The sequence below is a fragment of the Gossypium hirsutum genome, chromosome A04 (genome assembly GCF_007990345.1).
Source record: "Gossypium hirsutum isolate 1008001.06 chromosome A04, Gossypium_hirsutum_v2.1, whole genome shotgun sequence".
Taxonomy (NCBI): Eukaryota; Viridiplantae; Streptophyta; class Magnoliopsida; order Malvales; family Malvaceae; genus Gossypium; species Gossypium hirsutum.
In genome coordinates this window covers 15794966-15809541 of record NC_053427.1, presented here as the reverse complement: position 1 = coordinate 15809541, position 14576 = coordinate 15794966, and the positions used below count along the sequence as shown (strand labels likewise).

Sequence of the window (14576 nt, the reverse complement as noted above, 5' to 3'; positions counted from 1 at the left end):
GACTATTTTTGTTTTTCCCCGGTCCAAGCCCGATTTCTTTTGTTCTTGATCTATACAATTTCAAATTAATCTCATTCAATCACAATTTCATTCAATTTAATCCAACAACACATAAATGGGTAGATTACCATTTTACCCCTGATATTTCATACTTTTACAAATTAGTCCTAATTGTATAAAACACAAAATACACAAAATCTCCATGCAACATGCTTAGGCCGAATGCTCCTCTAGTACATGCAAATACACACGTTTCATTTATTATGCATTTTAGTCCTTCAATTTATTATTTTTTCAATTTAGCCCTAATTACTCAAATTCATCAAAAATTCCAATACAAAACATATTAATCCAAAACATATCTTTCGTAATTTATCATCAAAATCACAAAACACAAATATTCATCAATGGCATAACTCAAAATATTCATCAAAAACAGAAATTCTAGCATGGTTCGGACAGTATTCGAAGCAACGATCTCAGAAACGTAAAAGTTATCAAAAACCGTAACCAAACTAACCTTGAATTTGAACCAAAAATAGCCGAATACCTAGCTTTGTTGTTTATTTTCTTTCTTCTTTTTATTTCGATCAAAAGATGGAAATTTAACATGACTTTTTAATTTGTATAATAATATAACATATATATCACTTATTATTTTACACATTTAACCTTTCAAAATTAATTAGTAAACCATATATATCATGTCCAAAACCGTCTACTTATATATGAAATGGTCTAATATCACTTTAAATGTTTCATATTAATAAGACAAGTTCAATTCAGTCCCTACATATTTAACCACCAAAATTTTCACTTTACGCAATTAAGTCCTTTTATTTAATACGGCACCTAAATGAGAAAATTAAATCATGAAAATTTCACACATACTAATTCACACATAGTAAACACAGAAAATAATATTTAAATAATACTAAATCGGGTTGTTACAAAATATCAGCTAAAGTTCCACTAATTGAGCCCGACCACTCATGGATGAAGATTTAAGAGTCTAAACCCAACTATTTTTAGCAAACTACCCACCTCTCTCCACCTATAAATAAGAACTCTTCATTCCCTCATTCATCATCCCTCATCCCTCATCATTCTCTCTTCTCTCTCAATTCTCTTAGCATTTTTCATTCCCCACGACTAGCATCATCTCTTGATAGAGATTTTAGCAATTAAATCCTCTTAAAGACCCTTTGGTTGGACACCTTGGAGAGCCATTAGCAAAAGAGCAAAGTGAAGAAGTGAAGGAGCCTCATCAGTCAGAGTCTTGGGTGACAGCCACTTTGATTTAGGTTTAATCTTTCTTTTCTTTAATTTAATCTAAAAATGTTTGACATGTGTTCTTTGTTCTTGTTTGCAAAAATGTTAGCTTAATTTTATTTAATCTAGGATGATTACTTTGATTAAATAATATTTATTTGATTCATGGGTATAATGTTTGTGCCTTAATCAATCATGTTTTCTATAAAAATCAAGTCTATATTTCGTTCATACGTGATTGAAATGCACCTGAATTAGCTGAGCGATCCTAACCAGATGACGGCTAGTGGACACATAATTGAAATATGCATGCTAAATTTAGATCATAACCCAATTAAATTGCAAGTTGCATAATAACTCTAACCAAGCTCTATTATCTTCATAATTTTTAGATTTGTTTGATTAAACTATTTCAAACCTAACTCGTCCCTGTTACCTCACAGAATGCTAAGAAATCCTTAGTAAATAAGGATCAGTAAAATGCGTATTTACTAAGTAAAGGACTCCGAAAGGACCTAATGTGGTTTCCAAACTCATGGAAGATCGAGTTGCCATGGATTGTTTTTCTGAAAGTTATTAAGCATGTTGATAATAAATTGAGTTTAATTAAAGTAATTGTCCTAGTTTATTTATGTTAGAATTGTTGCAAATTGTGTTTAATTTTACTCGAATCTATTTCATTATATAGTTTGCATACTTAGGATAATTTGCATTAGGGATCATTGCGTTTAGTTTAATATATTTAATTTTAATCATCACTTCTCAACCATATTGTGTTTTTATTTACCAAGTTGTTAGTATAATTTTACAATTAAGTGGTTTAACACATATACAATCCCTGTGAAGACGATAACTCGATACATACTTATTACTTGATAATGACTGTGTACACTTGCACAAACCTACGCGTTACAATATTATATAAAGAAAATCAAGTCCGAGACTCCGATGTCAGTTCCCATAGAAAAGTTATTGTTAAATTATAGGTAAACACTTGAGGTGTATTATTGTAGACATAGAACTAAAATGGTTAGTATTTAATTTTTCTTTGAAACTGTGAGATAGGAAATTGAAAATTGATTGAAGTTTGCTAGTGATTTTTTTTTCTTAAACTGTAGATCAAACTCAATACCATAAGATAAATAATGAATAAACATAGAATAGGGGACAATAGGGCTCAGTGTCGAGCTACCGAATTTGAGGTAATTGTTTCTCAAGAAATTATGTCTAACCTTGAGACGAATGACGTCATGATTGCACCTACTTCTAAAGGTGAAAACCAGGAGGTTGGGGATGGTGTAGTGTCTCAAGCGATATTGGGAGTCTTAGAAAAGGTTTTCAAGATTATGGTTGAAAGGACTAATATGGAGGGAGAGAGTCTACTTCCACTGGTCCAAATTCGCGACCTGTAAAGTGGTCCAGAGGAGCCAAACCTCAATGTAAGGTTGTAATAGTTATTATTAAGGAAACTGTTAGATCAGCTAATGTTTCGATTTGTAGATATTGTGGTAACAGTAATCTAGTAGAGTTTCTATTAAAATTGGGAATTCGGGTAAAGGAATTTTGTTACTAATGTTTTCATAATTCTATTTGCAAGATATATGTTAGGAATGTAAGGAGATGTATATTCTAGAATTGTGTTGGAATCAGAGTTATGTAACGAAAGCTTGGTGGCCCGAATTGAAGGAAAAGGGGTAACATATTTTATAACTAAGAAAATTTCAAGGGCAAAATTTTGTTAAGGAGGGGAGAATTGTAACATTGCAAAAATCGGTGGTTAGTAAAATTGGGTTGTTAATCAAGAGAGAGTGGTCATGCCTTAATTTTTGAGATTATCTATGCTTTTTTAGGAAATAAATGAGGTATTGGTTTGCTGGTTAAGTGTTAGTGAAATATTCCTTGAAACCCAAGTTCAATCCCTTTTTCTCTCACCATCTTTATTATTTTGCAAATTTTGCCTTAAACCCTAGTATGTGACATCCCTTGTTTTTTAAAATAAATATTTCAAATTATATCAAGAATGAGTTATTGGTTTGATGGTTAAACATTAGTGAATTTATCCTTGAAGTCCTAACTTCAATTCCTTTCCCATGCAAATAATTTATTTTTTGGCAAAAATCCATTGTTTTTAATATGTGTGCCAGCCAAGCCTTGTTACCTTAGGTATAAATGTTAATTTTTCAAAAATAACTAGCCTCTAATCCTCCTCCTCATTTCCCTAGCCGTTCCTTTTCTCCTCTCCTTCTCTTTAATTTTAAATTTTTTTCCTTTCCTTCATTGTTGTCATTGCCTACACCTAGTTTTACCATTTATTTCTTTTTTTTTCTTTTTGCCACAAGATTTGTTAACATATTCTCCACCATATTTATTTAATTTTTTCTTCATTAAAATCAGCCCAAAATCTCAAATCTTCAACTCCAATATCGATCCCGAAGATTTCCAAGAAAGTGTCATTACCGTTTCTCTCAACTAGCTTGGGTAAGATCTCTTTTCTGTTCAATTTCTTGATTAATCTTGTCAATTAAAAACAAAAATTTCTAGATATTTAATTTTTGGGATTTAAAATGATTTCAAAGGTATTTTTCCAAATTTTAATGAGATCTCAAACCATTTTAAAATTCAGCCTCAATTTTGGCCACCGTGGGTGCGTGTGCCTAGGTGTAAAAAAGGGGGTTGTTTTGTTTCTTGGGTCTTGCCAATATTTTCCAGCATTAAATTGTGTTCCTGAACTCTTCTAATCATCCTGTTATCACATTTTAATTAGGGAGAGACGTTCTTGATCAATTAACCAATCGGTTCCCACAAATTTTGAAGCGTAATTGTAATTAAGGTTAACTAGTTTGTTATTTCGAAATAGTTATTGGGTAAAGGTTATGAATTGTTTAAATGAAGGAATTTAATCATTAATTAGCTACTTATTTTCCAGTATATTATTTAATTATGTGCTAACCCAAATGCTCCAAATCATCCGTAAAGGCTAAGAACAATTGTACCTATGGTTCACATCGATACAGTGTAAGGAATCTAACTAGTTTGGATTCATAAAATAGTTATAATTTCAAAATTTTGTTTGAAATCATAAGTGGGTTTCTTGAGGCTAGTTTAATGGTAAATTGATTGAATTTATACTGAATTTTGGTTTTGGTTCATTTAAGAAATTATTAAGGAAAATTGGAAGATTGACTATTGTGCTACGTGGAAGCGAAAAATAAGGTGTGGGTCTTAAACTCATAAAATTGTTTTGAAAATGTTAAATACCATGTTATTTGTGATGAATTAGATTACTTATTAGATTGGATTAATAGCCAAATTATTGATTTTTTGAGTGGTTGAACTAAGTATGTTTCGAGCCTTAAAAGTTGACATGTTGGCAAAAATCTAGTTTGATGGTATGAATGTTTGATTAAGTTTGGAATTTCATATTAGAGTTATGATATATGAGATTGTTTGACTAAACGATATATTTTGTTGAGATATTAAGCTTATCTATGATTTAAATGCATGAGATATTTGTTATATTGTGTACTAAAATGGGTGCTATTTATGCACAATGAAAATCTGCAAAGTATGTGAAATTGATCGATATTGTTTAATACCAGCACAATGGTAATTTGAAAGATTGGAACACTGTTTCCATTTACTGATAGTATGTGATTATTGAGGACATGCTAAGCATTCAAATGAATGTAAAAAGTATTGAGATATGATTATGTATGAGATAGTGTGACATATTGCATAGGCATTGGGTTGGGATTTGTGGTCGACAGAGGAGTTTCATGGAGTACCGATGGCATATTAAGTCCGCCTTATTTGTAGTTAGTGCACTACAACTGGAGTACCGAGTGGAATATGATTTATCGCATTTTGACTAGCCACTTGTCTACATTTTTATTGGCAGAATTTTCTCCATATTATTATCGATGGTTTTAACCACAACGGGCTTAAGCCCATAATGTTTTGGTGTTTAGATGACGTGTTCTAGGGAACTCGTGGTGTGTAGCGGGTGGTATGTTAGAAACCTTTTTTCATTGCATCATGCTTACGACATATTCAAATGTTACTAATTTATGATATGTGTTGTATTGTGTTGTATTGAATGGTATGGAAATTAATGATTGTTACTCAAATTAATGATGTCCCATGCTCATTCACCGTTTGACATCAATTTGATAGTGGCTATGTAATGATATAAAATTCCTATAATTGTTCTGTTTTCTTCTGTTAATGCTAATATGTTTCATTGTATTTGTTGTTTTTGTTTGTTTAAATAATTATTTTACTCACACTGAGCTTTTCATAAGCTCACCGCCCAATAGTGTTTAACTTTTCATGCAAACCTCAAAATTAGGATTGGACTCGGCATTCGGAGAATCACCTTGGACCTTGGACTATTCTTAATAAGTATTATTAAGTCTATATTGGTTTTGGCTTGTAATTTTTAGTTATTTTTGGTCTGTGGCTTGGTAACTTTTCTTTTGGGGAATTTTGCATGCATGGATTATTCAAGCATAATAATCAGATAATGCATGATTTCAAGCTTAAGTAAAATTTGATTTTGTTCCTGATAAACCGTAATTTATACATGTTTTTACCCCATGTTTAACGCATTTTATTGATGATTTCCCATTAGAATTGGTGGATTCGATGCTTCTAATGCTTTAATTTCATGTTTTATACTTAGGAGAGCATAGGAGAGCGAAAGGAACGAGAAACGGGCCAAAAATGGAGAAAATGGGCCAAAGTAAGAAATCAACACGGCCTGGACCTACTCACATGGGCAGACCACACGGCAGTGTAAATTTGCCAGGCTCAAGCACAGCCTGAAGTAATCGCACATGGGCTGTGACACCCCTAAAGTGACCCTAGTCGAAAAGTGGTTTTGGGACCACTAAACCGAGTCATAAAGATAATTAACCGTCATAGTTGATGCTCATTATATGTACATATGCATGTGTGAAAATTTCATGTTTGAATTTTGTTAATAGTAAGTGAATTTTATCAAATAGGACTTATGTGAGAAAATTTTGAAATGTGATAGGTCAAAGCATAAGGATCTATTAGTGCATGAAATAAAAAGGGGGGACTTGCATGTCAATTTCCCCCCCTAATTAGTAGTGGCCGGCCATGACAAGTATGGTAGACCAAGTGTAATGGGCAAGAACATGTCATAAACATGTTAAGTTAGTGTTTCATGGGAAGTATGATAAAATAAGGAGAATGGGAATAAAATAATGAAAGGGAATATGATGAAAACAAAAAAAAAAAAGTGTGTGGTTGTTCCCCCATTTTGCCGAAAATAGAAAAAAAAGAGAAAGGCTTCATCCTTTGGTTCTTCTTGGCCGGTTTGAAAGGAGGAAGAAGAGAGGTTTCGGTCACCTTGAGCTTAAGGGGAGGTTAGTATGTTGTGTTAAATTCTTAAGTTTTAAACTTGTTTCTAGTTAATTAGCAAATTTCTTACACAAACCATGGCAAAATTTCGAAATCTCGGTGATGGCTTGAGCATTCGGTTTTGGTTGTTGAAAGGAATGAGTTGGAGGTTGGATCATGTTAAGATTCGGCCTTGTACATAAACATTAAGAGTTTGATGTTTTTGCGATTTTTGGAAGGTAAATAAGGTTATACACAAGATAAATACTAAGATTTTGGTTGACTTGTTTTAGTGAGGTTCGGCCAAGGACCTTATGTGCAAGTTTATTCGGTTTAAGTAGAGAAAACGTGACGGATAGATATGAAGTAATGTGTATATTGGTTCGGCTGCTAAGCAAGGAAATAATTGTTAGTAACATAGTATCTATGCACTTATGTATATATATGTATGTACAAATAACCTATTTAGCTATGGATATCTAAGGTGTTAAATAATGAAATTCTTGATGACTTGGGTTAAATAGCATTCGGCCAAGGACTATGGGCTTGTTAATTCGGTTTAAGTGAAGAAACTATGATAGAGAAATATGACTAAATTGTGGACTTTGACAATTTAAATGATGCATTTGACTTGTGTACCGACCTAGGACGATATGTGTTTCTATATGAAGTTAGATGGTGTTGATGAAGTTCGGTAATGCATGATGTTTAAATAGTATTGAGCAAGGTCATTGTACTTAAATTGTATGACATACATGTATTGAATGGAATTGCCCAAGTGAAAATATTAAATGAATTTGTTTGTTTAAATTAAGCTCAAGAGCAAAGGGGATCTAAATTTGATAAAGGGAAGGAAAAAGTGATCGAATAGCCGCCGAAATCGTTCGACCACATCCGAGGTAAGTTTTAAGTGATTAAACGTTGAGTAAATTCAATCATAATAGGACATAATGAGTTGATTTAATAAGATATGATGTGGCCATGATATGTCTTAAACTCAAATGGTAAGTTCATATGTGTTTGGACTTGGAAAGTTAAGAGCAAATTATAATAATTTGCTTTGGACAGCAGCAGTAACGTGATTTTAGAAAATCACTATAAATTGTTGGTATGGAATTATAGGCTGAATAAAATATGTAATCAAGGCTTAATCAGTCTAGTTTCTTATAAAAGAGACCTTGTGAGCAAAAAAATTTCCTATAAAGAGATATTTAAAGTTGTGTGAGACGGTGTCAGAATGACTCCGAAATCCCCTATTCTGTTTTTAGAAAATCATTATAAATTGTACAAAAATGGTTATAAGATAAAATTTATATGCTTAGACTCCTTAATGAGTCTAGTTTCAAATGAAATCAAATACAACACATTTTGAATTCTGTAAAATGAGAAATTTTATTCGTAGTGAAGAGTGGTCAGATTAGTCAAACAGTGAAACAGGGGAAACTTTAAGAAAAATCTGGTATTGATTGGCCAAACCTAAAATTCTGAAAAAATTTTATGGATGGAATATATACGAGTCTATATTCAGGGAAAATTAACGGTAAGTGATTTGGAGTTTTGTAGCTCCAGTTATAAATAATTTAGTGACTACTGCTCAGGAAAACAGCTCGTAGTGAATATGTGATTTTGTTGTAAACATGGATAAAACTTGTTTTAGTTACTCATAAGCTATTGATTAAACCCATATGTGAATTCTAAATCGTGATATTGTAAAATGATACATGAGTGTTAGATGGATCTTTGATATTAAAATTTGTGAAATTGTAAGTTTATGAGTATTGGAATATGAAATGATAGTATGGCGTGAAATTGAATTATTCATTGGGAAATGATTAATGTAGATTCGGCCAAGACAAAGTGTATACATGATAGTATATGTGATATGTGAAGTATATTTGGATAATTGTGATGTGAATGTATATATATGTGATAAGGCCTAATGGCCGATGTGATGAATGTGAAAGTGTATATATGTGATAAGGCGAATGGCCAATGTGATGAATGTGAAAGTGTATATATATGTGATAAGGCCTAATGGCCGATGTGATGAATGTGAAAGTGTATATATATGTGATAAGGCCTAATGGCCGATGTGATGAATGTGAAAGTGTATATATGTGATAAGGCCTAATAGCCGATGTGATGAATGTGAAAGTGTATATATGTGATAAGGCCGAATGGCCAATGTGATGAATGTGAAAGTGTATATATATGTGATAAGGCCTAATGGCCGATGTGATGAATGTGAAAGTGTATATATGTGATAAGGCCTAATGGCCGATGTGATGAATGTGAAAGTGTATATATGTGATAAGGCCGAGTGGCCAATGTGATGAATGTGAAAGTGTATATATATGTGATAAGGCCTAATGGCCGATGTGATGAATGTGAAAGTGTATATATGTGATAAGGCCTAATAGCCGATGTGATGAATGTGAAAGTGTATATATGTGATGAGGCCTAATGGCCGATGTGATGAATGTGAAAGTGTATATATGTGACAGGGCCAAGTGGCCAACGTGATGGATGTGAAAGTGTATAAATGTGATAAGTCCTGAAGGGCAATTGTGTCAGTACTATATCCGGGTTAAAACCCCGCAGGCTTTATGCGAGAGTATTATCCTGATTAATGTCCGTAGGCTTCGTGCTCGTACTATATCCGAGCTTTAAAGACCCGACGGCTAAATGCTAGGATTCAAGTAAGACTTTGATATTGAGTATCTGCATTAAGTTACCATCAAATAAGTATTATGTATTCAAGATGTTCAGGTACGTATTACTTACTCATCGGTGGAGTGATTTCGAGGTGAATTATCAGTATCAAAGAGGTAGGTAAATGTGATTAATATTATAACTCCAAATGCGAGAATGTGCTTTGGAAATATTTCACCATCTAGGTCATTATTATTCGAAAGTATATATGTGGCAGCCAAGTGTTGCGTTTAATGATATTTTAGATCGAGATGAAGCTCTAGATTAACTTCATCGAACAGTTGAAATGAATGACCAATAATAGTGATTGAGAACACTTTGTCTTGCTTAAAACTTACTAAGCATTAAATGCTTACTCCGTTCTTTGAATCTCTGTTTTATAGATTTTGGTTCGTCAGCTATCGGACTCGGGATTATTGAAGTCGAAGTCACCCACACTATCAAAGCCCTTTTGGTACACTTTTGGTTGAACTCTGAAAATGGCATGTATAGGACTACCCTTTTTTAGTGGGTCATGGACCCTTTGGATTTGTATAATTTTGGATAGCCATGCGAAAATGGCTTATATATGTTTGAGCATAATGTTATAATCATTTGGTATGGATATGGTTCTTGAGAGGTGTGGATATGCTTAACAAGGATTGGCCATGGGAATGGTTAATCACTATCATAATTTGTGCTATTTATGCTAAAAGGGCTAGTTGAATCATGGAAACTATGAAATAGGTAAAGTCTACCTTAAAGGCAGATGCTGACGGTAGCAGTGATGTAGATTTGGAAAATCACTAAAAATAGTAGGAATAGAATTAAATAGTGAATAAATTATTTAAATTAACCTTGATGAATCCACTTTCATATGGAAGAAACCAAACGGTCATATGAGTGGTATGTTAAGAGATAATTAGGTTTTCGTGAGACAGGACCAGAACGGTTTCTGGATTCCCTGTTCCGACTTTGGAAATTCATTATAAATTAACCAGAGATAATTAGGAGTCATGCCATATATTTATAGGTTCCTCTCTGAGTCTAGTTTCTATAGAAACAAACGACATCAGTATTTAAGCCCTGTACAGGGAGATATCCGAATTGTAATGCATGAAGGTTAGTGTAGTCGCACCCTGTAACAGGGGAGAATTTAACTAATAAATTGTACTAATTGGCCCGACCAAAAATTCTAGAAAAAAATATGTAGATGGCCATAGGAGTCTAGTTTCAGGGAAAAATCACTAAACTGATTTTCGAGTTGTGAAACTCAAGATATGATTTTTAAGGTAACAGCGACACAGTTAGCCAGCTGTCTGGAAAAATTTAAAATGGACTGCGATAGTAAGCGAATTTAGCCTGTGAACCCCTCGTGTCCGACTCCGGCAACAGTCTCGGGTAAGGGGTGTTACATGGGCGTGTCACACGGGCATGTCCCTGCCGAGCCCAAGTTGAGTCCAATTCAGGATAGGCTAATTTTGAGGGCTCTTAGGCATTCCAAAGGCTATAAATAAACCCTAGAGGAGGAAGAAAGGGGGACACATAGGGAGGGAGTAAGAAATTACTCCAAGGAAGCCGATTGATCCATCTCAGAAACCAGATTCATCATCAAGACTGAAGATCTATCCTCAATTTCCCCTTTAGGAGTTTTGGGTTTTCTTTATGTTTTGTATTCTTTATTTTTCTGAGATGTTTTCTTATTTAGATATGAGCTAAAACCCCTAAATACCTAATGGGAATGAAACCTAAGACGAATCTTCTTTTTATTTTCTGAATTGTATGATAAATATTTGACTTGTTCTTAATTAGGTGTTCTTAATTCTTGTTTTGATATCCCAGGATACTGATTCAAGATAAGCTCTTATTTAGAGGAGGAATAGACCTTGTCTAAGAGTACATTTGTCATAATTAAGCAGAGTTGTTTGCGTGCCTAGACATAGGGTGACAAGATTTTGCCGGATTAGGGTGAAACCTAATAAGGGGATCCATAGATCGAGTTAATGCAACCCTAGGGTGTTAATTAGAGAAAAGTCTCAATTATTCAATCTAGAGATTAGACATTATTAGTCTTAAATAGGGATAATAACATAACTTAGGGATCTCCACGGAACAAGTTAAATGAATAAATCATCCGATTCAGAGCTAGAATAACAAGTACAGTCTAGGTGGATTTTTCCTTAGGTATTGTCTTAATTCAATCGTTTTCCAAAAGTAATCCCCCAATTCCATTCTCTGTGAATTCTTAGTTTAGATAATTAGTTAGTCAAAACAAAACTTCTTTATTCTTAAGCTAGATAATAAAAAGACAGTCATTACAAGTACTTTTAGGTCCTTTGGGTTCGACAATCCGGTCTTGCTAAAACTATACTACTGTTCGACAGGTACACTTGCCTACATCGCGATAATAGTTAGTTTCAAGAACGATTAATTATAAATATTTAAAACCTATCACACAAAATCGCGCGATCAAGTTTTTGGTGCCGTTGTCAGGGAACTAAGATATTAGGAACACTCAATTTTTATTACTTTAGCCATTTATTTTTCTTGCAATTTAATTTAATTTTTTTATTATTATTTATTAATTTGCTTTTTCTTTCTCTTGGCAGGTTTTTATAGTTTATGACTAGAAGAAACCCGTCAGGACCACTACTTTTTAACGAAGAAATCGATCGCACAGTTTGTAGAAACCAAAGAGAAATAAGGCAAAGCTTAAGATACACAGAGAACGAGCAAGAGGATGATACTCAACCCCCAGTCGAAGAGATAGCTGAAAACCAAGACAATCAGCTACCTCCTGTAATTGTGGTTAATCAAAATCCTGCTCCACGTACTATGTATAATTATGCTAAACCTTCTTTAACAGGAACTGAATCAAGCATAGTTAGACTTACTATAGCTGCAAATACTTTTGAATTAAAACCTAACACTATTCAAATGATACAGCAATTTGTTCAGTTTGATGGTTTGCAGAATGAGAATCCCAACGTTCACTTAGCAAACTTCTTGGAACTATGTGATACATTTAAAATTAATGGTGTTTCTGATGATGACATTCTTCTTCAGTTATTCTCATTTTAATTGAGAAAAAAAGTTAAATAGAGGTTGAACTCATTAGGGTCAATCACTACTTGGGAACAATTGACCGAAAAATTTCTATTAAAATATTTCCTACCGGCTAAAACGGCCAAATTACGTAATGATATCTCTTCGTTTGTGTAGATGGACTTAGAAACTCTTTACGATGCACGGGAGAGATACAAGGACTTACTAAGAAAGTGCCCTCACCATGGGTTATCGCTTTGGCTTCAGGTTCAAATGTTCCATAATGGCTCGAATCCTTTGACTCGGCAATTGGTTGACACAGCTGCTAGCGGAACCATCAATAATAAAACACCTGAAGATGCTTATGAGTATATAGAAGAGATGTCACTGAATAACTATCAGTGGCAAGTCATGAGGACAAAGCCAACAAAAACAGCCAGTGTTTATAACGTCGATTCGGTCACCATGCTCTCTAATCAGGTAGAATTCTTGAATAAGAAAATTGATGGTTTTCTTAATTCTTCACGGATTCACCTAGTAATGCAGTGCGAAGTAAGTGGAGGTGGAACAAGCCATTCGGGATACCAACCTTATGGCCACAACACTGATAACGAGCAGTTAAATTACATAGGTAATAATTCTCGATCTCAAAACAATCCATATAGTAACACTTACAATACAGGTTGGAGGAACCACCCAAATTTCTCATGGGAGGCCAAGGAAATCAGAGACCACCTCCGGGCTACCAACAACTGCCCTACCAATAGGAAAAGAAGCTGAATCTTGAAAAGATGCTCTCAAAGTTTATATCGGTGTCAGAAACTCGTTTCCAGAACATCGAGACAGCAGTTAAAAATCAATAGGCGTCGATCCAAAGACTCAAAACTCAAATAGGTCAGCTTTCCAAACTAATCTCCGAACGATCACAAGGTAGATTGCCAAGTAATACTGACCCCAATCCAAGGGAACAACTCAACACGATTAATGTTCAAGATGAAGAAGGATTCGTTGAGCCTGAGCCAGAACCAAGGCAAGAAACTATGGTAAGAAGAGGCCAAGGTGAGGTAGGTCATAATAAAAATAAATTAGTGAATGTCGAATATAAACCTCGTATGCCATACCCTAATGCTACAAGGAAAGACCTCTCAGATGAACAATTTGGTAAATTCATTAAACTCTTAAAAAAATTACACATTAACTTACTGTTTATTGAAGCTCTATCACAGATGCCAAACGCAATGAAATTTTTAAAGGAGATTTTAGCAAATAAGCGAAAGTTGGACGAGGCGTCACATGTGAAGCTAAATGCAGTTTGCTCAGCTATTATGCAAAAAAAGCTACCGAACAAATTAAAAGATCCAGGGAGTTTTACAATTCCTTGCTTAATTGGTAGTTTAGATGTTAATAATGCATTAGCTGATTTAGGGGCTAGTATTAACGTCATGCCCTACAAAATGTTCAAACAAGGTCTTGGGAAACCCAAACAGACTAGGATGAGCATTCAATTAGCAGATAAAACTATAAGATTTCCTAGGGGTATTATTGAAGACGTGCTAGTTAAAATCGATAAAATTATATTTACCATTGACTTCATTGTTCTAGACATAGAAGAGGATAGCAACAATCCTTTAATTCTAGGTAGGCCTTTTTAACAACTGCTAAAACTATCATTGATGTTGGCACAGGTGAACTCACACTCCGTGTTGGAGACAAAACAATCACCCTTCAAGCTCGCAATTCTGGCAACACATCGGAAATTGAAGGTGATCGTTTAACCCATTCTACTAAAACTGACAATATGATACAACCTACTTTGAAGGAAATGAGTCTGAAGGAAGTACATGAGTCATTCTCAAGCAATGGTAGAGGACCTATTCATGAAAAACGAAGGCTACAAATTGAGGAGCTAGATGAATGGTAAACGCATAAACCAAGAACGCATGATAAACCAGAACTACGCCAAAACAAGCTCAACACCTTCCCACATCAACTTAAGGTTGGAGATAAAGTCTTATTAGATGCCGCAGATCCTCACATTGTCACTACCACACCGAATGAAGAAATCCCTCTTACGGTACTTGGCATTTTCCCATTCGGTATAATCGAGGTAAGTCATCCCAAGTTCGGCACTTTTAAGGTAAACAACACCCATCTGAAACCTTATTTTGATGAGAATGATAGCAGGAATGAGGAATATAAAC

The 14576-nt window shown here is 34.1% G+C and overlaps 1 non-coding gene across 1 annotated transcript; it reads right to left on the bottom strand.

Moving 5' to 3' along the window:
* Nucleotides 1-12519: 12519 nt before the first annotated feature.
* Nucleotides 12520-12626, bottom strand: LOC121228728 (small nucleolar RNA R71). The gene has a single exon (XR_005926303.1). It is a non-coding gene; the product is annotated as a small nucleolar RNA R71 (small nucleolar RNA).
* Nucleotides 12627-14576: the final 1950 nt, after the last annotated feature.